Raw genomic sequence first — 24,662 nt, forward strand, 5'->3', positions numbered from 1 at the left:
GGAGCCAGTAAGCATATTTAGGACAAGCCAGACATACGTTTAGGAGCCAGACAGCATTATTTGCATATAGATAGATATATGAAGAATAACCCAAATTGTCAGGTGCCGGGGTAAAATTCTAGGAGCCAATGGCTCTGTGGTTCCTGGGTTTGTCCAACCCTAATTTAAACAATGCTTTATTGTTGCCACTGTTGCAAGGGAGTAAGCTGGGGTTGTAGATATGCAGCCTACGCATATCATTTATGTCCCTTTAACATGCATTGCTAATCATTCCTATGTTTACTGTCTCTATACAGTGCTGTTTACTTACCAAGAACTGTTAAAGATAGCAAGTGCATGTGTAAAAGATAACGCGTGCGTGGGAGATGTGTTTGGGAATTCATACACCTAGATTTTACAAATTTGCCTTCATTTTCAATTTTAAGAAATTGGATCCACAAATCATCAATTTCCTGCTCCAAAGCAGACCACTTTTAGGCTGAAACATAAAAACAAACATCTATTTTCCAGGAAGCATGTTGAAATTTGTTATATTTAAACTTTATGTACAGTACGAGCCATACAAAAAGGTGGAGAATTTAAATCTCCCCGGTCTCGTCCGGCCGGGAAGATTGATAGCTCCTGCCCACTAGTGATTGGCTGTGTGTGGGCAGGGGGCAGGGTTGCACATGAGTGCAAAGGAGTGATCGCGTGCAATGTTTAAGGGACACTAAACCCAAAAATGTTCTTTCCTGATTAAAGGGACATTTTAGTTTTGAGTAGAAACATTTTTGTAATATACATGTATTAGCACAAATGCTTCTAATAAAAGCTATAACTGTTTCAAAAGTGTATTTAAAAGGACAGTATACACTCATTTTCATATAACTGCATGTAATAGACACTACTATAAAGAATAAGATGCACAGATACTGATATAAAAATCCAGTATAAAACTGTTTAAAAACTTACTTAGAAGCTCTCAGTTTAGCTCTGTTGAAAAGGTAGCTGGAAAGCCCTCTGCAAGTGGGAAACAGGACCGTCTTTAACACAGGGCAAAAGGGGCAGCTGCCCAGGGCCCAGTTTCTGTTGAGGGGCCCAAGAGTCCTAAAAAAAAAAAAAAAAAATTTTTTTTTTTTTTTTTTTTTTTTTTTATGGTCATACCAGACTGCTGATGTGACATGGGGAACACACACATTCAGTCCTAATACTGTCACAGTCAAAAGTACTCTGTTTATATTTATTTTTTTAAAACTGTGCCAGACCGTGCCGGTGTCATGTGACATGCCAAGCTATTGCCATATGCTGTTTTAGATGTGCACTGTGCAGCACTGAATGCAAAGTCCTAACTCGGCATTCAGCCATTCCCACAGCATCATATAAGGTCCTACTGGGGTTACCACTGTTACCAGGTAACTGCTCTGGTGGTGGGGATTGTTTCTGGGTAGGGCTGACTGTAGGCGCATGCAGCAGAAAGCTGGTGCGGCAAGCACATGAGGATTTGAGCATCTGTGCAGCTGCATACACTGCTCTATTCAGTCTTGAGGCTGGGTGACTCATCTCACACTGTATCCATGCAGCCTTGGACAGACAGCATCCAGTCTGCTGGTCCCCTTAGCCCTGCTCTTTCTGCTGTGGCCCTAAGATCAACTAACTGAAGTTTGTTAGGGGAACAGTGCTTTGTAGAAAGGTGTCAGTGGGAAGAATAAGTGAGTGCACACACACCCCTCCCCATGCAGCATTGTCTAGTGCAGGGTGAGAGGGAACTTGTTTCTAGCAAAGAAGTGACATGTGTTGCTGTGGCTGATGTATAGTGTCATGCTGATACTTCACACATTAATGTAAGGTTTATTTTTATAGTTTATGTTTTCTCTCTGTCTCAAATTTTACAGCTTCCCATAGTAGTTCTGTTGTTCCAGTCAGTAAACTTATACTGCACCTCCATGCTTCCTCCTCATTGTTTACCTTGCTTTGCTCCTGTTGCTGCCCTAAATCTCTTTAACCAGCTAACCTCACACCAGAATCACATTCAAAAGAATATTAAATGAATCCACAGTGGAGGAATTTATATATTTATTTACTTATTAGTACTGCTTAGGTCCAGTTTCACATATTGCAATTTATTTCATTTTTTTAAATGATTAGCTCCGCAGTGGATAATCCACTGCTGGACTAATAATTAAAAAAAAATTGATTTAGTTGTTTTTTGGAATGTTGGGTGGAGAGCGTAATTGCATGGGGGGGGGGGGCCCAAGAAAATTTTTGCCCAGGGTCCAGTCAATATTAAAGACGGCCCTGGTGGGAAATAAGACACTCTCCCTCTCCCCCTTCTTTTGCATATGAAAAGACCCTTTACACAGGAGCAAGCTGGAGTAGGTAGCTGATGGTATTCTCATAAAACTTTGGGGCTTGGTTAGGAGTCTGAAAATCAGAGCAATGTTATTTAAAAATAAGCAAAACTGTATGGGCTATATAAATAGATCATCTACAAAACATGTATGCAAAGAAAAAAAATAGTGTATAATGTCCCTTTAAAGGGACACTCAATCAAAATTAAACTTTCATTATTCAGATAGAGCAAGCCATTTTAAACAACTTTCCAATTTACTTCCATTAACAAAATGTGCACAGTCTTTTTATATTTAAACATTTTGTGTCACCAGCTCCTACTGAGCATGTGCAAGAATAAGTATGTATGCATTTGTGAATGGCTGATGGCTGTCACATGGTACGTGTATGCATTTGTGATTGGCTGATGGCTGTCACATGGTACAGGGGGAGTGGAAAAAGACATAACTTTTAAAATTGTCAGAAAAAAAATCTACTACTCATTTGAAGTTAAGACTAAGTGCTATTGCACTGTCTTGTTATCTTGCAATTGTTGATTATGCAAATCTACTGTGTTGACTGGTCCTTTAAGGTAAAGAATACAATTTGAAACAACATTCCAATTTACTTCTATTATCTAATTTGCTTTGTTTTTTTAGATATTCTTTGTTGAAGAAATAGCAATGCACATGGGTGAGCCAATCTCACGAGGCATCTATGAGCAGCTATCAATCAGCAGCTACTGAGCCTATCTAGATATGCTTTTCAGCAGAGAATGTCAGCAGAGAATGAAGCAAATTAGATAATAGAAGTAAATTAGAGTTGTTTAAAATTGCATGTTCTTTCTAAATCATGAAAGAAAAAAAATTGGGTTTCATGTCCCTTTAAATTCCAGCAACGGATTGGTGCCTGCCAGAGGAGAGCTTGGGCGGACAGGAGCGAATATGTACCCCTGTCCGCCATGGATTGATAAATCGAGCTATAAGTGCTTGATAAAGTAAGCAGTTTAAAAAGCGTATTGTTAGTATGAAGTACACAGAATTCTTCATAGCACATATTACCACTTGTATTAAAAGTACACAGCAAACTGCAAATTTTAACAAAATACACTGAAAAATTATTACTTAAAATATGCAAGAAAAAAAGTATAATCTTATTTTAAGATACAAATGTAAAATTGTACCAAAAAGAACAATAAAAAAGAATACATTATTTTTCTATTGTAAAATGAATCTCGTAACCTTTTAGAATGAGATATACAGGGGTGTCTTGGCTCTGTCAGAAGTTCTCACTTTTACACCTGCATGTCTTGCTGATATTTTTTCTTGACAAATGTAATTTGACAAATTTGTCTCGCATGCATAGAAAAAGACATGTAAGCAAAACTAGAAGTGAGTGTAACGTAAAGTACACTGGAAACACTAGAATCTGATTTGAATGTGGTACAGGCAGGTTGAGTCAACATTTTGGGCTAGATTTATCAAGCAAGGGCGGACATATGCACCCCTGTCAGCCACAGCTCACCTACGGCGGGCAGCAATCCGCTGGCGGAATTCAACATTGCACAGGAGCGCTATTTTGCGCTCGCATGCAATCCTGCCCCCTGCCTGCACACACCAATCACGCACGGGCAGGATTGACCGCTGCTAAATACTGACTGCAGGTTGCCTTGTGAGAACCTGCAGTCATAGGGGAGGAGACGGCTTGATAAATTGAGCCCTTTGTGTGTGAGGATCAGTGTGATGATTTCACTCTGTGCTGGTAAACATTAGAGAATTGGGTGCTTACTCTCTCATCAAGAATTGTCAATGACCTTGAAGCATGGACTCTTTATATAATCTTGTCAGAAGACCATAGCAGATTAGCGGTTTAGAGAATTTGGCCTTAGTTACAACATTAGCAATTGATGCAATGTTTGCATTTTCAGAACCTTTTCAAAATGATGACAAAGACTAAGAAATCTGTTACCTCTTTGTAGCCTGACAGAGTTACAACTTATATGTTGCAGTTCTCCAAAGCTTCCAAGGTGTTAAAGTGCTGAGTGGATCAATGTGTTGCTAGAATGTGCAGCATTTTAAGGCAAAACCATTCATTTAAAAAGTATCCTGAGGTTTGCTATTACGTTGCTGGTACTTCATTGACGGCATTAAACTATTCAGCGTTGTTTAATCATTACATCCATCAAGGTCAGACAGAGAGGTGAAAATAAAAGGAATGTGTACTTGGAAAAAGCTACATGTGAAATATTACATGGAAAGCTGTGTATCTGTGGCCCCGAATCTTACTTATGTCCAGACAGTCCTATATCAGAAGAGACATTCATGATTCAGATAGAGCATCCAATTTTAAGATACATTTTTATATTTACTTCTATTATTAAATGGACTCAGTTTCATTGTATCATTTGTTGAAAAGCATATGTAGGTAGGCTCTGGCGATGCAATGCACTACTGGGAGCTAGCTGGTGATAAGTGGCTATACACACGTGCCTCTTGTCATTGGCTCACCAGATGTGTTCACCTAGCTCCCAGTTGTATATTACTGTTCTGGAGCAGACTGTAACTATACAGGGATTAAACACAGTTATATGCATAATAAAACAATACTCTAGCACAGAGTTTCTCAACTCCAGTCCTCAAGGCCAGAGGTTCTGGTCTACATTGGGTGACATCAGGTTAATAATCATAGTTACTGATTAGCTGATTATTTAACCTGTGCTGTAGTTCGGATATCCTTAAAATCTTTCCTAGTAGTGTGCCCTGAGGACAGTAAACACTTCTCTTACACATTAGCAATTTTCTGTTAGCACTTTTATATTCATTTAGTGTTTTTAAAACGTATTTCATGCATCCCATTTACAATGCATTGATTCATTTCTGATTCACATTTAGAAGAATGACTTTAGTGTTACCTTAAAGGGACAGTCAACAGTAAAAATGTTATTGTTTAAAAAGTTAGATGATGCCTTTACTACCCATTCCCTAGCTTTGTACAACCAACATTGTTATATTAATATACTTTATAACCTACAAACCTCTAAATTTCTGTCTGTTTCTAAGCCACTACAGACAGCCTCTTATCACATGCTTTTTTGTTTGTATTGCACAAGAGACTGATAGTTCATGTGGGCCATATAGATAACATTGTGCTCACACCCGTGGAGTTATTTAAAATTTAGCACAACACAGTACTAAATGCAAGTCAATAGATAATAAATAAACAATCATGTGATCAGGGGGCTGTCAGAAGATGCTTAGATACAAAGTAATCACAAAGGTAAAAAGTATATTACTATAACAGTGTTGGTTGTGCAAAACTGGGGAATGGGTAATAAAGGGATTATCTATCTTTCTAAAACAATAAAAATTGTAGACTGTCCCTTTAACTGCTAACAGTTTATACTCATTAATAAGACCTACAGTATAAAGCTGTCCCATCCCTCTCTAGCAAGCAAATGGTTAAATACTTATTGCAGGATAGCATTTATGTTGGTGATAATCTCTAACTACATGTTTTTAGAATCCCCACTGACACAATGTTCACTCAAATCTACAAAGACATGGTATTTTTCCTTTATAAACAAAGTATTAAGGATTTTTCTTCATGAATAAAGATGCTTTCTTCTTACGATTAAAGGGACAGTCTAGTCAAAAATAGGGATAGGGCAGATAGGGCATTAATTTTAAACAACTTTCTAATTTACTTGTATTATCAATTTTGATTTGTTCTCTTGGTATTCTTAGTTGAAAGCTAAACCTAGGAGGCTCATATGCAAATGTCTTAGTCCTTGAAGGCCACCTCTTATCTGAATGCATCTACATTTTTCCCACAACTAGAAGGCATTAGTTCATGTACGCCATATAGATAACATTGTGCTCACGCCCGTGGAGTTACCCAGGAGTCAGCACTAATTGGCTAAAATGCAAGTCTGTCAACAGAACTGAAATAAGGGGGTAGTCTGCAGAGGCTTACATACACTGCAATCACAGAGGTAAAATGTATATTAATATAACAGTGTTGGTTATGCAAAACTGGGGAATGGGTAATAAAGGGATTATCTATCTTTTTAAACAATAACAATTCTGGTGTAGACTGCCCCTTTATGCACACATTAAAATGTTTGGTTTATGTCTAGCACAGAAGAAACACTTGAGAAAAAAAATGTATCACTTCTAAAATATAATGTTTATAAAATAGACTCCCTATCGTTCATGAGACCTCACAATTCTCTTATCTCTTAAGGTCCTCTGTATGTATAAATAGCAGAGAATATTGGCTGACAATACACTAAGAATGTATTTTTTTCCCCTATATTGTCTATTTTCTTTCCAGTTACTAAAATATTTTTGGTACCTTGTATACGCCCACTGGGATATTTAGGATGAGGCCATTGTTACTGTGACCTATGAGTATTTTATTTTTGGTTCCCCATAGCCATGTAGATTTGGGTACTTTGTTACTAAACAAATGCCAAAAATGGCCGCCGCCCGTAGCAGTCAGCTTTCTTATTGCAAAAGAGCAACACGCAAAGATCTGGATTTGCACAGATCACTTTCACAAGAAGAAATCCGGCTCCAAAAAAGAGCCAAATGCCACTGGTGGTTTCAGCATTCATTTGCTAACTACGTACACGCATGCACATCATGCCTAGTTCACCAAAAAATGTTTAGTTATACATAGTAAAACAACTTTACAGCATGCTTTCATTTTTTATTTGCCTGCTCTTCCTGTAATTTAAACCTGAAATTAAAGCACTGCATCATGGAGGCTGGTGTAACATTCCGTGAAATTCAGAATCTCGCCCTTCACAAGAAATTGCTTAATATGTGCAGGGTCTCATTTAAAACTGTACAGACAAAGATAAACAAAACACTCAAAAAGTATTCCAAGGGGTGTTGCTAAGAAACTAAGAAGTCAATTGATGATTCTCTACTGAAAATCACAATTAAAGTCTATGGGGATGTTTGTATATAAATCATTTTCTGAGTTTTTCTAAACGATTTTGATCAAACCCTTATTTATTCTTAAATTGTTTAATACATTTTTTTGTTGTATACAGATCTTTTTCGCAACACAGTGATTCATTTTTGATGCTTACATTTAAAGTGAAGGTCAATTTCGATGAATTAGTGCCCAGTCTTTAATAATCCTATTAAAAACAAGGGCACTTAAATTCATCAAAATTCTTTAAAAACTTACCTCTTAATCCTGACAGTCGCTCCAGCGATTCCCCCGGCCATTGGAAGCCTCTTCATACATTAGAAATGATGAATCCGGCTTCCTCCAATCACGGCTCCCCCCCCCTCCCGGGGAAACATGACCTGAGGCAATGCCGTGATTGGAGAAAGCTGGATTTGTCATTTGGACCTGTGAAGAAGGCTTGCGACGGGCAGAGGAAGCGCTGCAGCGGCTGTCAGGATTAAAAGGTAAGTTTTTGAAGAAAACAAGTGAAATGTCAATTTTGATGAATTAAAGTGCCTTTGTTTTTAATAGGATTATTAAAAACTGGGCACTAATTCATCGAAATTGACCTTCACTTTAAAAGAATACTAGGTAACTTCTGGAGAAACAATGTACTACTGGAAGATAGCTGGTAACTACACACATATGCCTTTAATCAATGGCTCACCAGTGTTCAGTAGTGCATTGCTGTTCTGGAGATAATTTGCAAAGTTTAAACACAGTTATACGCAAGCAATAGTACAATTATTATTATTACTGCACTATAATATCCCTTTAAAAACCGACATCACAATATTTACTATGGAATTTCTAAAAATGTAAATCTTAAAATGAATCAAAGTGGTAAGAAATTGCTAATTGCCCACATCGTGCTTTGATACAGTATTATTGATTAGATAAAAAAACAAAAACAAAATGCATTTAAACATAGCAGGCAGCCATCATCAATACAGAAGTAATTAGCCATTGTGTTTTATTTTTGCTCTGGCTGAATATCTCTTTTTATCTTTTCCTTCCGTGAAGATTTGAGAAAATCTTTGCAAAAATCCCTCCTAAAGCCAGCAATAAGCCCTTTTCTGATATCTTCGTTGAGGTTTTACTAGTCTGAATGGCGTCTCTTCTAATGGATAAGAATAGCATTAAAAGAGAAAAAACAAAGCTGCCATACATTTTTTTGACCAGAAATTTCAATTAATTGAATTGAAATCAATGTTATATTTCATTATAGCATGTCATTTTTGAATAACTAAGTCTGTGCAACTAGGTGTTTAACCTCCACGTAAGTAAAGTCTCACTTAGATGCCACAAGCTCGAAAAACTGCTGGACAGCCAATCAGGAGTAGTAAATGCAGATACTCACCAATAACTGCCGGATTCCTGCTCAGAAACAGCAATGATTGTGGCTCTTGAGTTGAAATTTACCTATGTGTTTAACCCATTTGTAGAAGTCAAGAAGGAATATTAAGGGGTCGATTTATCAAGTTACGGCGGACAGGGGCATACATATGAAATTTTGCACTCTTGTGCAACACCGCCCCTGTCAATCTCTCGAATCAGACGAGACCGGGGAGGTTGAAATTCGCCACCTAAGACCGCTGCTTCATAAATATGGACTGCAGGTTCTTTAGTGAGAACCTGCAGTCGTAGGGGGGCGAAGACATTGATAAGTCGACCCCTAAATACCTTGTAACTGGAAGGCATTTCTGCTTAGAAATATATATAGAATATATAAATATATAGAATAACATATCAGCCAAGTCTAAACAGTTGTAAAACTAGTTGACCTCTTTTTTAATAAAACAAGGAGAGAATTCTACTGAATAGGGATATTTACACAAACTATTATTTTTTGTGGTATGAATATAATCTTGTAGAGATCTACTGTATTAATTACAAGCTTATTTTTTTTTCCGAGTAATATTATTTTCCTGTAACTATAATTCTCTCAATTTTAATATATGTAATGAAAAACGTATTATGATTTACAGTATTTATATATATATATATATATATATATTATATATACTGTGTGTATATATATATATATATATATATATATATACAGTATATTATTTTTTTATTATTTTTTTTATTTGTTTTATATATAATATATATATATATTTATTTATTTAGGAGCTGTGTCTCTGTTACATGTAAATGTATTTATTTGTGATGATAATAATAATAAAAATATTTAAAAAAATAATATTTTGGCTTTTAAAAATAAAATAAATACAATTTAAATCCTGTAGAAAAAAAAGGTTAGTTTTTAGCTGAACTTGCGTTTTTTTTGCAGCACACCAGTATTTCTTTATATAAACTCTTACCTCTTTCCTACATGAGTGAGTCCCTTTAAATAAACAATACGGTGTCATGCAGAAAGGGAATTCATGCATTCAGCACTAACAATAATTCAGTAGGCCTCAGGCAGTGACCGGTTTAATGGTGCCAATGTGGCACAAATATTGACATGACACTATCAGCGATGCATGAAATGTGATCTGCCTGGGGACAGGGGGTATCTGTGCTTTACAGAGCGCAGATAACTGAGCATTTCCTGGGAAGGCAGGTCGTCCAGTTACAGTTATCACTGCCACTAGTAATCTAGACAAGCAGTGTTTCCCCAAGACCTTTTTTAGCGGGTGCATCACCCAGCTGATTTTACTGACCACATGGCTAAAAAATGTAATCACAAATTATCATTAAATACATTGATGTTAAATTATGCAATTAATTTGTGCTTTGGATAGCAGAAAAATTATATAATATTAGTAAATATGACACTATCCCTACCCAGCTACTATAAAATGCCACCTTGCTACTTCATAATGCCACACGGCTGGTAGCATTTTCTGTGGATAACTCTGCCAAGTGTTTGTTTTTTTAACTTATGACTTTTTGTACATATTTGAGATTACTGGGATAAGAAACCGAAATGTTTTTATTTCATGATTCAGATAGAGAACATGCAATTTTTAACAACTTTCTAATTTACTATTATTATCTAATTTGCTTCATTTTTTAGATATCCTTTGTTGAAGAAATAGCACTGCACATGGGTGAGCCAATCACACCAAGCATCTTTGTGCAGCCACCAATCAGCAGCTATTGAGCCTATTTAGATATGCTTCTCAGCAAAGAATATCAAGAGAATGAAGCAAATTAGATAATAGAAGTAAATTAGAAAGTTTTTTTTTAAATTGTATGCTCTTTCTAAAAATCATGAAAAAAATATGTGGGTTTCATGTCTCTTTAACACAGTAAAGGAACAGTAAACACCCTATAATTACACATTTTTTCTGCTTCCTCCCATAGGTTAAGATATCAGCAAAGTCTGAAAGCTATTCAGGTTAACACTGTTTGCTGCAGTTATTTTTCAATGGTCAGACTCCACCCACCAAATTCCTTATTGGAGGAGCCAATCTTAAGTGACTAAGCATGTCACTGTTGTTGTGTTAACAAAATAATAATTTCTGCTGATGCCAAACAATGGATAAATAACAAACTGCAAATTACCGAGAGGTTTGTGACAGTGTTAGGCTTGTGAACCCTGCCATATGCTCTTTCAGTTTACAGATCAGGAAAATCATAAATTTCAGACTTAAAGGGACACTGAACCCAAAAAAATGATTTCGGGATTCAGATAGAACATGAAATTTTAAGCAACTTTCTAATTTACTCCTATTATCAAATTTTCTTTATTCTCTTTATATCTTTATTGGAAATGCAAGAATGTAAGTTTAGATGCCGGCCCATTTTTGGTGAACAGCCTGGGTTGTCCTTGCTGATTGGTGGATAAATTCATCCACCAATAAAAACATGCTCTCCAGAGTTCTGAACCCAAAAAAAGCTTAGATGCCTTCTTTTTCAAATAAAGATAGCAAGAGAATGAAGAAAAATTGATAATAGGAGTCAATTAGAAAGTTGCTTAAAATTGCATGCTCTATCTGAATCACAAAAGACCAAATTTGGGTTCAGTGTCCCTTTAAAGGGATATGAAACACATTTTTTTTCTTTCATGATTCAGATAGAGTATGCAATTTTTAGCAACTTTCTAACTTATTCATATTATCTATTTTTCTTCATTCTCTTGGTATCCTTATTTAAAAAGCAGGGATGTAAGCTTAGGAGCCAGGCCATTTTTGGTTTGGAACACTGGGTAGCACTTGCTGATTCCGATATAATATACAATTTTCCAATTTACTTATATTATCAACTTTGCTTCATTCTCTTGGTAACTTTTGTTGAATAAGTAGCCAAGCACTACTGGGAGCTAGCGGAACAAATGGGGTTAGTCAACGAAAAGAGGCCTATATGTGCAGCCATCAATCGGCATCTAGCTCCCAGTAGTGCATTGCTGCTCATGAGCATAACTAGGTATGCTTTTCAACAAAATATACCAAGAGAATGAAACAAATTAGATAATAGAAATGAATTGGAAATTGTTTAAAATGATATACTCTGATTTAGATATTCATAAATGATATGAAAACGGGTAAAATAAATAATGATACTATATTGCAAAGCTGTTTTACTATGTATAATTAAAGGGATATGAAACCCAAAAATGTTCTTTTGTGAATTAGACAGACTGAGCATACATATTTTAAAAATGTTTCCAATTTACGACTATTATCAAATTAGTATCAAATCGAAGAGATACCTAGGTAGTCATCTGGAGCGCTATATAGCATTAAATAGTGCTGCCACATAGTGGTCTTCCAAATGGATAACATTCTTGCAAAACTGCTGCTATATATATATATATATATATATATATATATATATATATATATATATATATATCAAAATAACAATATATATATATACACACGACTGTCCTTTAAATGCTAAAAAAAAAGCTAGTCTCTGTAACACCCTCAACAACTTACACCCAGGGTGAAAAATACTGATGTAAACTAAAAGCACAGTGAGAATCAGGACATTATATACATAATCACTGCCATCTGGCCAGATAAACTTCCAGTGCACTAAATTACTTTACATGTCTTAAATAAAAACTTTCCGAATCACAGAAATCTATTTTTTTTGTCAGATGTTTGATCAGATGTTGGGTGAGGAAGTGCCCCAAAGACTTTTTCCAAAGGGACTTTGAGAAGTGGGTTCAACAGTGACGCACATGCATAGTAAGTCTACACATGTATTTAGTTCTATGTCTCATGTTGTTAATAAAGAACTTATGACATGACAAGCATTATTTTCAGTACAACCCTTGTGCCATTAGCCAAAATGATTCTATTTAAATATGCATTCACCTTTCTATCCATTTAATGTATCCATATTTATTAGAAGTCAGTAATGACATTTAAACAATCTGAATTGTTCTGAAAAGATTTGAACTATTTTATTTTTAAGCCAAATTACTTAAAACATCACCCTGTTTGGAATAGATTCAATTGCAGCATAATAAATTATTAAAAAAACATTGAAATTTGTCAGCCTGGGGGCCAATTGTGGCACTTGAAAGCTTTTGATAGTGCTTAAAGGGACAGTATACTGTAAAATAGTTTTTCCCTTAATGTGTTTACAATTGCTTTTTTTACCAACTGCAGAGTAAAAAATGTATGAAAATTAGCATTTTAAGGTTTATTTCTGTATATTAAAGCTCTGATTTTGTGTTTTGAAGCCACAACCTAATAAAATAGGTTGAGCTTGTAGGTATAATCAGATCTCATTACTGTATCACATTGTGCACATATACCTGCTTCTTTATCTTATATCTGTCCTTAAAACAATCACCAATACTTTGAGAGAACAATGGAAAATCAACATTTTATTACCTTATCTCTGCTTTATCACACTGGGAGTGTAATTTCTTCTGCTGGCTGTGTTTACAAAGCTTATCTATAGCTGGTACGCGCGGCCACAAACTTTCAGAATAGGTGGGGATACCACATGCTAAATTAACAATTTCAAATGCCAATATAAGGGTAAAGGAGCTACTTGTAAACAATTTAATACACTCCAGCAGGTAAAGTGGATCATTGGGAACAAATTAAAGGGGAGAAAATTTTTGAGTAAACTGTCCCTTTAATCCACAAACACCTGCACTTCCTGGCCACAGATGTTTACCATAACCAAACTCTCTCACAGAAAAAATGGTTAAATGGACTAAAAAAAATGTATTTCATGAATAAAAATAGAATTTTTAAAAATGTATTTCCATTTTCATGCATAAAAAAATGTAAGTCTTCAATGTTCTTTTAAATACTTTTGTTCAAATAAATATGGATTACTAGTACAGTTCTGCCATTCTGAGGTTTGGGATTGTGCGTATGGTCATCCAAACAATCCTGTTTGCCCATCATTGTCTTAGCTTACAGCATTGTGGACTAGCCTAGGTACACAAATAAATATATATAAAAATCTGCCCAATTCCAGCCTTGCTGAAGCACCCCAGATCATCACCGATCCTCCACAAAATATCACAGTGGGTGCGAGATACTGTGACTTGTAGGCCTCTCCAGGTCATCGGCTAACCTTTAGATGACCAGGTGTTGGGCAAAGCTGAAAATTGGACTAATCAGAGAAGATGATCTGGAATTGGGCAGATTTATCTTTGTGAAGGACGCATGAATCAAACAACGTACAAAGTTATCCTGGAAGAAAACTTGTTTCATTCTGCTCTGAAAATGTTCTCCAACTCGGAGGATTGGTATTTCCAGCAGGACAACGCTCCGTGCCACACAGCCAGGTCAATCAAGGTGTGGACAGAGGACCGCCAGATCAAGACCCTGTCGTGGCCAGCCCAATCTCCAGACCTGAACACCATTGAAAACCTCTGGAATGTGATCAAGAGGAAGATGGATGGTCACAAGCCATCAAACAAAGCCGAGCTTGAATTACCCACCAGCAATGTGAAAGACTGGTGGAGAGCATGCCAAGACACATGAAAAGTGTGATTAATAATCAGGGTTATTCCACCAAATAATAATTTCTGAACTCTTGCTAAGTTAAAACATTAGTATTGTCTTGTTTAAAAATTAATTTTTATATGAACTTGTTTTCTTTGCATTATTTTATTTGGAATTTGGGAGAAATGTTGTCAGTAGTTTATAGAATAAAACAAAAATGTTAATTTTACTCAAACACATACCTATAAATAGTAAAACTAGAAAAACTGATAATTTTGCATTGGTCTCTTAATTTTTTCCAGAGCTGTATATACACAAATTCTTCAACTACTATGGAGATTTTTTTAATAACTACTGTAACATCTTGGGTTCTTCACTGGCAATCAAGGGGTTAATTAAAGCCCTTAGCAAAAGTTTGATTAAGCTGACCATTTAACCCCTTTGATTCAGATGTGACCTTAGCTCACAAAGGCCTGTGAAGTTCCATTTGCACACCTGTTGTAAAGACCTTCGGCTGTGTTACAGGTTAACTGCAAGAAGGAATGTGACCTCCACGCAAGTCAGTAGTGCTAGAAATACTTTAGATTCTTAGCACGGAATAGATACCCAGTGCCTCATCCTATGACCTAATGCTTAGATGCCAGCTCAGATCATCTCATAAAAAAGGACTATTATAGTGTAAAAAACTGACACACTCTAATTTGTTATCATATGTAATTTTATCACTAGTGCCCCCTGCAAGTCTGTGTGTTTAAAGGGACATAGTGACAACTCAAGCATAGAACCAAAAACTCAATAGAGCATATCTGCCAAACACTGTACATAATATAAATAAAAATAATACATAAATATCAAATTTGCTTTGTTCTCTTGGTATGCTTTGTGGAAAAGCAGGTAGGTAAACTCAAGGGCAACAATGCACTACCAGGAGCCAGCTGCTGATTGGTCGCTACACACATATGCCTTTTGTCATTGTCTCACTAAGAAAATAAGGAAAAACTGCAAAGGTTCACTAGGATTTAATTATTTTTCCTGCGTGAAGGATTTTGTGTTGCAGAAACCTGAATAGAAACATTTTTTGCATTTTAAATTTGCTAATACACTTCTAATAAGCATTATCATAGGTTTATGATAAACAGGCAGTTTTTTGCATGACTTGCTCTCCCATTTAAACGCTAGAAAGTGAAACACTGTACACATGTGCATTGTCTCTATAAAGCAATAAACAAAGTCAAGAGTGGCCTCCAATTGAAGATAACAGTTCCATCGCCTCTGATTGGCTGGATTGGCTGTAAATAGTTTTAAAATAAATGGTCCAGAATTGGAAACCTGGCAGATGCTGCAGAAATAGAGGTAACTTTATTTAAAGGGGCAGTCTATTCAAAATTATACGACTCATGATTTAGATAGGGCATGCAATTTTAAATAACTTTCCAATTTAGTTTATCATCAAATTTGCTTTGTTCTCTTGGTATTTTTTGTTGAATGCTAAAACTAGGTTGGCTCATATGCTAATTTCTAAGCCCTTGAAGGCTTCCTGTAATCTCAGTGAATTTCAACAGTTTTTCACAGATAAACAGCGCTAGTTCATGTGTGCCATATTGATAATATTGTGTTCACTCCCGTGGAGTTATTTATGAGTCAGCACTGATTGGCTAAAATGCAAGTCTGTTAAAAGAACTGAGATAAGGGGGCAGTCTGCAGAAGCTTAGATACAAGGTAATCACAGATTTAAAAAGTATATTAATATAACTACAGGGAGTGCAGAATTATTAGGCAAGTTGTATTTTTGAGGATTCATTTTATTATTGAACAACAACCATGTTCTCAATGAACCCAAAAAACTCATTAATATCAAAGCTGAATATTTTTGGAAGTAGTTTTTAGTTTGTTTTTAGTTTTAGCTATTTTAGGGGGATATCTGTGTGTGCAGGTGACTATTACTGTGCATAATTATTAGGCAACTTAACAAAAAACAAATATATACCCATTTCAATTATTTATTTTTACCAGTGAAACCAATATAACATCTCAACATTCACAAATATACATTTCTGACATTCAAAAACAAAACAAAAACAAATCAGTGACCAATATAGCCACCTTTCTTTGCAAGGACAATCAAAAGCCTGCCATCCATGGATTCTGTCAGTGTTTTGATCTGTTCACCATCAACATTGCGTGCAGCAGCAACCACAGCCTCCCAGACACTGTTCAGAGAGGTGTACTGTTTTCCCTCCTTGTAAATCTCACATTTGATGATGGTCCACAGGTTCTCAATGGGGTTCAGATCAGGTGAACAAGGAGGCCATGTCATTAGATTTTCTTCTTTTATACCCTTTCTTGCCAGCCACGCTGTGGAGTACTTGGACGCGTGTGATGGAGCATTGTCCTGCATGAAAATCATGTTTTTCTTGAAGGATGCAGACTTCTTCCTGTACCACTGCTTGAAGAAGGTGTCTTCCAGAAACTGGCAGTAGGACTGGGAGTTGAGCTGGACTCCATCCTCAACCCGAAAAGGCCCCACATGCTCATCTTTGATGATACCAGCCCAAACCAGTACTCCACCTCCACCTTGCTGGCGTCTGAGTCGGACTGGAGCTCTCTGCCCTTTACCAATCCAGCCACGGGCCCATCCATCTGGCCCATCAAGACTCACTCTCATTTCATCAGTCCATAAAACCTTAGAAAAATCAGTCTTGAGATATTTCTTGGCCCAGTCTTGACGTTTCAGCTTGTGTGTCTTGTTCAGTGGTGGTCGTCTTTCAGCCTTTCTTACCTTGGCCATGTCTCTGAGTATTGCACACCTTGTGCTTTTGGGCACTCCAGTGATGTTGCAGCTCTGAAATATGGCCAAACTGGTGGCAAGTGGCATCTTGGCAGCTGCACGCTTGACTTTTCTCAGTTCATGGGCAGTTATTTTGCGCCTTGGTTTTTCCACACGCTTCTTGCGACCCTGTTGACTATTTTGAATGAAACGCTTGATTGTTCGATGATCACGCTTCAGAAGCTTTGCAATTTTAAGATTGCTGCATCCCTCTGCAAGATATCTCACTATTTTTGACTTTTCTAAGCCTGTCAAGTCCTTCTTTTGACCCATTTTGCCAAAGGAAAGGAAGTTGCCTAATAATTATGCACACCTGATATAGGGTGTTGATGTCATTAGACCACACCCCTTCTCCTTACAGAGATGCACATCACCTAATATGCTTAATTGGTAGTAGGCTTTCGAGCCTATACAGCTTGGAGTAAGACAACATGCATAAAGAGAATGATGTGGTCAAAATACTCATTTGCCTAATAATTCTGCACTCCCTGTATGTTGGTTATGCAAAACTGGGGAATGGATAATAAAGAGATTATCTATCCTTTTTAATAATAAACAAATTGGAGTAGAATGACCCTTTAAGATATACTATAATACGCATACATATTTTAAATGACACACTGCAAAACACAACTATAACGGAACTGGTAGTTATACTCAACAAATACAAGACACTGGGATACTGATTTCTGTTGCTGCTGACTTCTGTTTATATGGGTTTTTCCCCCCCATAAGGAATACCACAGTATTGTCAATTTCAGTATAGGTGGTGCAAAAGCAGCTATTTCAAATTACAAAATAAAGATAAAAGAGATATTTGGTGAAAATGGATAACTAAAAACTCATTAAAATGGAGACATTTTTACAGTATTGGTTTGACAAATGTATCTCATATTTAGAATCCAGTTAGATTATTTTAGATATAAACAGAATAGCATCAAAACGAAATAAAATACTTTTGATCCCATAGATTGGTTATGTCCTGGTCCAATTGACTGCTGTGCAAATATCTATCTTTTGTTCAGCTTTAATATTAAAAACTTTGCTCCCTCCATGCTTGGCTGTGAATATTTACTTCTATGTGAGTGTAAGCACTTTGTAAGCCTGAATCCCTGAAAACTGCAAGAATGTAACATTCCAAAGGGACAGTCAAGTCCAAAAAAAACTTTCATGTTTCAAATAGGGCATGTAATTTTAAACAACTTTCCAATTTACTTTTAACACCAATTTTGCTTTGTTCTTTTGGTATTCTTAGTTGAAAGCTAGAGCTAGGAAGGCTCATATGATAATTTCTAAACCCTTGAAGGCCGCTTCTAATCACATGCTTTTGTATTTGCTTTTCACAGCAGGGGAGAGCTAGTTCAGGTATATATATTGGCTCCTATGTAAAATTTGAGGCTGGCTCCTAATATTCTGGTTGGTTCTCAGTTTCATATAAATCTGTCAACCTCTGGATTAAAAGAAGAATGAGGACAAATATGTTGCTGATTCTTTCCTCACCTTTCTTAATCAGTTTCAAGCTACAAAATAAAAGGATGATTTTATATTGGGGTGAATATAGAATCCAAAAGTATAGGAGCCATAACCAATTTTTTTTTTAAAGCTAAAGTTACTTTCTCCCTGGATTTTATTCAGCTCTAATGTAACATAATTTGTATCTCAGTAACAATACACAATGTTCTGGTTTATCTGCTGGTGCTTATATACAGAAGATAACCGAAATTGTCTCTATTTACAGCCACCTAAGTGTCTTGCCTGTAGTTTCTACTTATCAGTGAATTCTGGAAACTCTCAATAGTACAAAATAGTACACATAAATAGATAACCAAAAAAAGATCCCTCTCTTGGGAAAAAAAGAGCAAAAGTCATGGACAGTCTATGCAAACTGGCTATACAAAACACTGCGGCTATTAAAGGGGCATTATTCAGTTTGTGATTGTATATAAAACATTTAATTATGTGCAATAATAATAAATATATCCTTACAGTATACTTCCATTGTCTATTGTGTCCCCTTTCCCCCCAAAAAAATATTCATTTTCAAAATTCCACTGAGTTTAAAGGGACACTCAAGTCAAAATGAAGCTTTCATAATTCAGATAGAGCATGCAATTTTAAACAACTTTCCATTTTACTTCCATTAACAAAAATGTGCACAGTCTTTTTATATTTACACTTTTTGAGTCACCAGCTCCTACTGAGCATGTGCAAGAATTCACAGAATATACTTATATGCATTTGTGATTGGCTAATGGCTGTCACATGATACAGGAGGTGTGGAAATAGACATAACTTTCAAATCATTTGAAGTTCAGACTAAGTGCTATTGCATGGTCTTGCTATCATGCATTTGTTGATTATGCAAATCTACTGTATATACTGGTCCTTTAAAGGGACACTGAACCCACATGTTTTCTTTTGTGATTCAGACAGAGCATGCAATTTTAAGCAACTTTCTAATTTACTCCTATTTTCAAACGTTCTTCATTCTCTTGGTATTTTAATTTGAAAAGCAAGAATGTAAGTTTAGATGCCGGCCCATTTTTGATGAACAACCTGGGTTGTCCTTGCTGATTGGTGGATAAATTCATCCACCAATAAACAAGTGCTGTCCAGGGTCTGAACTTTCTTTTTCAAATAAAGATAGCAAGAGAACAAAGACAAATTGATAATAGGAGTAAATTAGAAAGTTGCTTAAAATTGCATGCTCTATCTAAATAACAAAAGAAAAAATTTGGGTTCAGTATCCCTTTAATGGGTGCCGCCATATTCTAACTTAGGTTTTTTACGTATTGCTCTATCCTGTGCAAGACAATTAAAGGAGCAGTCAACACAGTTAATTTGCATAATCAACAAATGCAAGATAACAAGACAATGCAATAGCACTTAGTCTGAACTTCAAATGAGTAGTAGATTTTTTTCTGACAATTTTAAAAGTCATGTCTTTTTCCACTCCCCCTGTACCATGTGACAGCCATCAGCCAATCACAAATGCATACACGTACCATGTGACAGCCATCAGCCATTCACAAATGCATACACACTTATTCTTGCACATGCTCAGTAGAAGCTGGTGACTCAAAAAGTTTAAATATAAAAAGACTGTGCACATTTAGTTAATGGAAGTAAATTGGAAAGATTTTTAAAATGGCATGCTCTATCTGAATAATGAAAGTTTAATTTTGATTGAGTGTCCCTTTAAGACCAGGTATAAAAACAGGCAATAGTAAATGAACATCTGATTTATATCTGTATCTAATTATCCTCAGCAGATATGGGGGGAAACCTAGGTTCAAACATGGCAGCTCCCGTCACATTATAGAATCTAAACATTACGATTGTATTTTCAATACTGTAACAATAAATATAACTGTAAAAAAATACATCTTCATATTATTCTAAGGTTAGCCTATGATTTGAATACATTATTATATTCTACATATATTTACAGTTTAAGATCACTTTAATCAGGGCTCAACAAATTTAGAAGTCAGGGATCAGCTGGCTCCTGGAATTTTAACCCGGTTCCTAACTTTTTGAGTTATTGTCCATATATCTATGAACAAATACCACAGTCTGGCTCCTAATTTTTTTTACTGGCTCCTAAAATTTTAAACAGATTTGCCGACCCCTGCTTTGTATGCATTTTCCAAAGTCCCTGTATGGTTAAATTAAAATAAAAAATAAACTGGAATAGAATCTAACCCTTTGAGTTTAGAAAGAAGTTTGCCCTCTCTACCCCTTTTGCAAGCTATTCACTCAATCATCAATACATTAGTCTTTGGATAGAAATGTAAACAGTCTGTGAGATGGGGTGAAACTGTGGACTGACTGTGCTGCAACAGAACATAAAGCTGTCTAGATTTCATCATAGAAATAGCTTGGAGAACTTGTTTATAATGTTTAACCCCTTGGCTATCAACAGAACTTGTCATATGATGGACCCAAAATATTATTTATTAAAAAAGAAGAAAAAAACAACTTCAGAAATATGCAAAAGTGTTAAAAACATAGTTAAATCAGCTCCAGAGCAGCAAAATAGTTAAATCAGCTCCAGAGCAGCAATTGCATTACTGGGAACTAGTTGGACACATCTGGTGAGCCAGTGACAAGATACATGTGTGTGTAGCCACCAATCACCAGCTATATCCAAGTAGTACATTTGTGAAGCAGAGACTACTTAGGTATGCTTTTCAAAGTAGGAAATATTAAATATGTATATTTGATAACAGAAGTACATTGAAAAGTCTTTTTAAATTGAATGTTCTTTCTGAACCATGAAAGTTAAATGTTTACTTTCCTGATGTTTAGCAGGTGTCTTACAAGTCCTCAAACCTAAGAAGCATCATTGCATAAGACAAATAAGCAAGACTATGCTGGTATTTTCTTCCACTTCAATGCAACATCCAGGACTCTGTGAATCCCCCCCCCCCTGCCTGAGATACAGCAATGAAGTAGCAGCTGTTATTGCCAAGCTGAATAGATCACAACTACCCTCCCCCCAGCTTCACAGCTCATTCACCTCCCCATAACAATAGGAACAAAGGAGAGACCCCCATCCTCCTTAGCCTCATCTCTTTAATACAGACCTCTCCACTTGCAGAACTTATACTACAGGCTGGTAAAAACTTCCATGCATCCAAAAAAAACCTGTATGGCTGATCAGTGTTTTCCCCCTTTAAATTCCACTTAATTATATGAACTGCATAGCTGCAGATAAGGCTGCTTTCTCCAATTTCATGGTTAGGGTCATAAAATGCAGATGCCACTATAAAATTGCTTGTTGCAACAAAGATGCTGTGCTGCTTGCTGTAGAAGCACAGATGTGGGAGGCGTAATTGTAAAAAAGCAGCAAATGGATAAAGCACCAACATTTTCTGTAGCGCTGCATACAAGTGATAACAGACTAAACAAGCTTTAGGGCACAATGATTTTAAAGGAATTACTGGCTGATGGACAAGAAATTCATTGAGGTAAAAATCCCTGAATAAATCCTTAAAAAACACAAGACAATAACCTAAGCTATGTTACAGCCAGCAACTCCTTACTATGCCAACTGGCTGATGTATGTTAACCCTTTGATTACCAGCACACAATACAATGTAGCACAACAGCAGACAATGAATTAAGTCCAATGTAGTGAGGATTCTGAAATTCCAAAACTTTAATTGGACAAGCCAAGAACCTAACAAATTTCAGATCCAACAACTCCCTTCTATCCCAACTGACCTTATATTTGAACCCATACTCTACCAAAGAAATACAATTATACAATCCAATGTAGCACAATGACAGTCAGTGACCCACGCAGAGCTGATATTCAAAATACATCAGCTCTGTAAACTAGTTTGTTTAGATTGCAATAACTTAAAATGCTGGGATCAGACATCTGCTACATCCGATTCATTTTGCCAGGTTGATGCAACTGTCCTTTGACCTAAATGGACAAGCTAAGGCAGCCAACAACTGTCACTGTACACTCTTTATTTACTCTGAAACAAGAAGTGAACTTACATCAGTAATATATTCACATTTCATTCAGTGGATGGATTCAATCTCATTACTTAGTGAGGTTGAGTATATTTGTTCCCTATCTGACCTTCACATGCAAATACTTGCTCCTTTACAATGACTACCCAGATCACACTCATGTTAATATGACATACTTTCCATTCTGGGCAGTGTGCGCCAGACATGAAGGTTCAATACTCTTTGTTTCTATTGAAGGGAATGCATAGCACAAGGGTTAAAAAAAGACTGATAGTCTGCAAGTCAATACCCTCATTTCAACAGCACACAAACAGATATAGTGTTTACAGGCAAACCTATCAGTCATCTGCTGCCCCACAAATATAGGTACAAAGCCAATGAAACCCTCAGCTCATAACACTATGGCTAATATGCAGATAGGCTTTGTAAAGTATTTTCCCAGCACTTAGGCACTAGTTAAATTTTACTTGATTTATAAGCCTGTTTCAACATCACCAAAATCTTTCAAGGGCAGCCACCAAAAGCACATTCTTTTATTTATAGCAATAAATCCTTGGACAATGAAAATAAAGCACTTTAATCCATGGTATTTTTATTACCACAACTCAAACAGAAAAATGTTTAGCAGGGACTGAACAACCAACAGAGAGAGATAAGATATTGAAGATATTCCAATTATATATATATATGGAAAAAATAAAAATGCATTTCCAAAGACACTAAAACCAGGTGACATTTAAATAATTTATAAAGCGATAACCCTTTTGTAATGTTATACCTTCTAACAAAAAAAGAGCACAGATGTGGAGTGAAGGCTCCTGTTGCCAAATTTACACTGTTATATGCAATGCCCTAGTATAGTATTTAATGGAATGGGTCTATTCATTTCAGCACTGGAAAAAGAGACAGGTTCATACTAGGAGAAAATCTTATAATAATAAACATAACAATTTGCTAAATTACAAGCTCACACCACTACTGTTCTCTGAACAGTCAGGCATAAGTACCATGTGTTAGCCTGACACACCATTCTCTTTTTCCTTTGTGGATAACGTTTATTGATTAATAAAATAATTTTGAATTTTTCCTCCCCACTATATAAAAATGTGCATCCCCAGTTGCAAAAACATTGTGAATATGTTATTCACTCACTTTTCACACATTTTTCATCTTATAACCCTTTAGTTGGCAGAAAGCAATTCTGTCTGGCAGTAAAATGCCAGTGACTATTCTGCATTCCTGATTTGGGAAAGTTACATTTACTGATTTTCTGTGCCCTGTTGTATACTAAAACCTGTGAACATAACACACACAAGATCATAGATTTTGGGAATCTGATTACTCCTTATCGTTTTGCTTTTTTTAAGAGGGTAAAGTGAATATAAACAGCTCAGTGCCAACCACTGATGTAACTAATGTGTATTTGGATGCCATGATACTGGATTAGGGAAACAAAGAGGCTATTTTCAGTAAAAACTGCTTTATCCTACAGCAAAAACAGAGGTAACATTTTTTGATCACATCTGTCTTACCTGCAGTGAAAGCTTCCAGAACCTGCTTTACCAGCCCCAATCCATTAATCCATAGGAAGTTGGCACTGCCCAGACTGGCACTCACAGGTGATCCCTGACCACCCCTCTGTAAATCCTGGGGTGCTGTCTCAGTCTGTGGGTGTGTAGAGGTGCATTTCCAGACACCAGCTGATCTTTGAGATATTAGTATTTGCTGGTTGGCTCCCTAACCTTGTGCCCAGGTCACTCCGGGTGTGATAGGATTACTCCTTAGCAGGATCAGTATTTTTCTGTCTCCTGGGTCACTCCTGGTCTGTCATGGGGTTACTCCTGGAGACATCTCGTGGGATAACTCAGGGTTGTCTCATAGTAATCACCCTGCGCTGTCTCCCTTCTCTCCTTCAGATTTCAATCTGCCTCCTCACAGCTCTGAGAAACTCAATGAACATAAACCACGCCCATCAGCCTATAAACCACGCCCGCATCCTGGGGTGCACCCTCTCTCTTTCCACACTAACCAGCCCCTACTATACATGACCCAGCCCTGTATATTATAATAATCACGCCCACAATGACTCCAGGTACTGGTCTGATGAAAGAAATGTACTCATTCTGCTTGTGGTACTGCAATAGCTTTTGTCAATGGGACATTTATCTAAGATTGTATATAAAATGAATTATGTGCTGCAA

General features: G+C 36.4%; 1 protein-coding gene across 2 annotated transcripts in view; it reads right to left on the reverse strand.

Moving 5' to 3' along the window:
* Positions 1-24,384, reverse strand: part of PLXNB1 (plexin B1) — a 337,984-nt gene extending 313,600 nt beyond the window's left edge. The window contains exon 1 of one of the 2 annotated variants that reach the window (XM_053720873.1): positions 23,994-24,384. The gene's annotated coding sequence lies outside the window, so the exon portion shown is untranslated. Of the gene's footprint in view, positions 1-951; positions 1,032-23,993 lie in introns of those variants that run through there. The other variant, XM_053720874.1, reaches the window with a different exon arrangement.
* Positions 24,385-24,662: the final 278 nt, after the last annotated feature.

Source organism: Bombina bombina, chromosome 7 (genome assembly GCF_027579735.1).
Source record: "Bombina bombina isolate aBomBom1 chromosome 7, aBomBom1.pri, whole genome shotgun sequence".
In the NCBI taxonomy this organism is placed as follows: domain Eukaryota; kingdom Metazoa; phylum Chordata; class Amphibia; order Anura; family Bombinatoridae; genus Bombina; species Bombina bombina.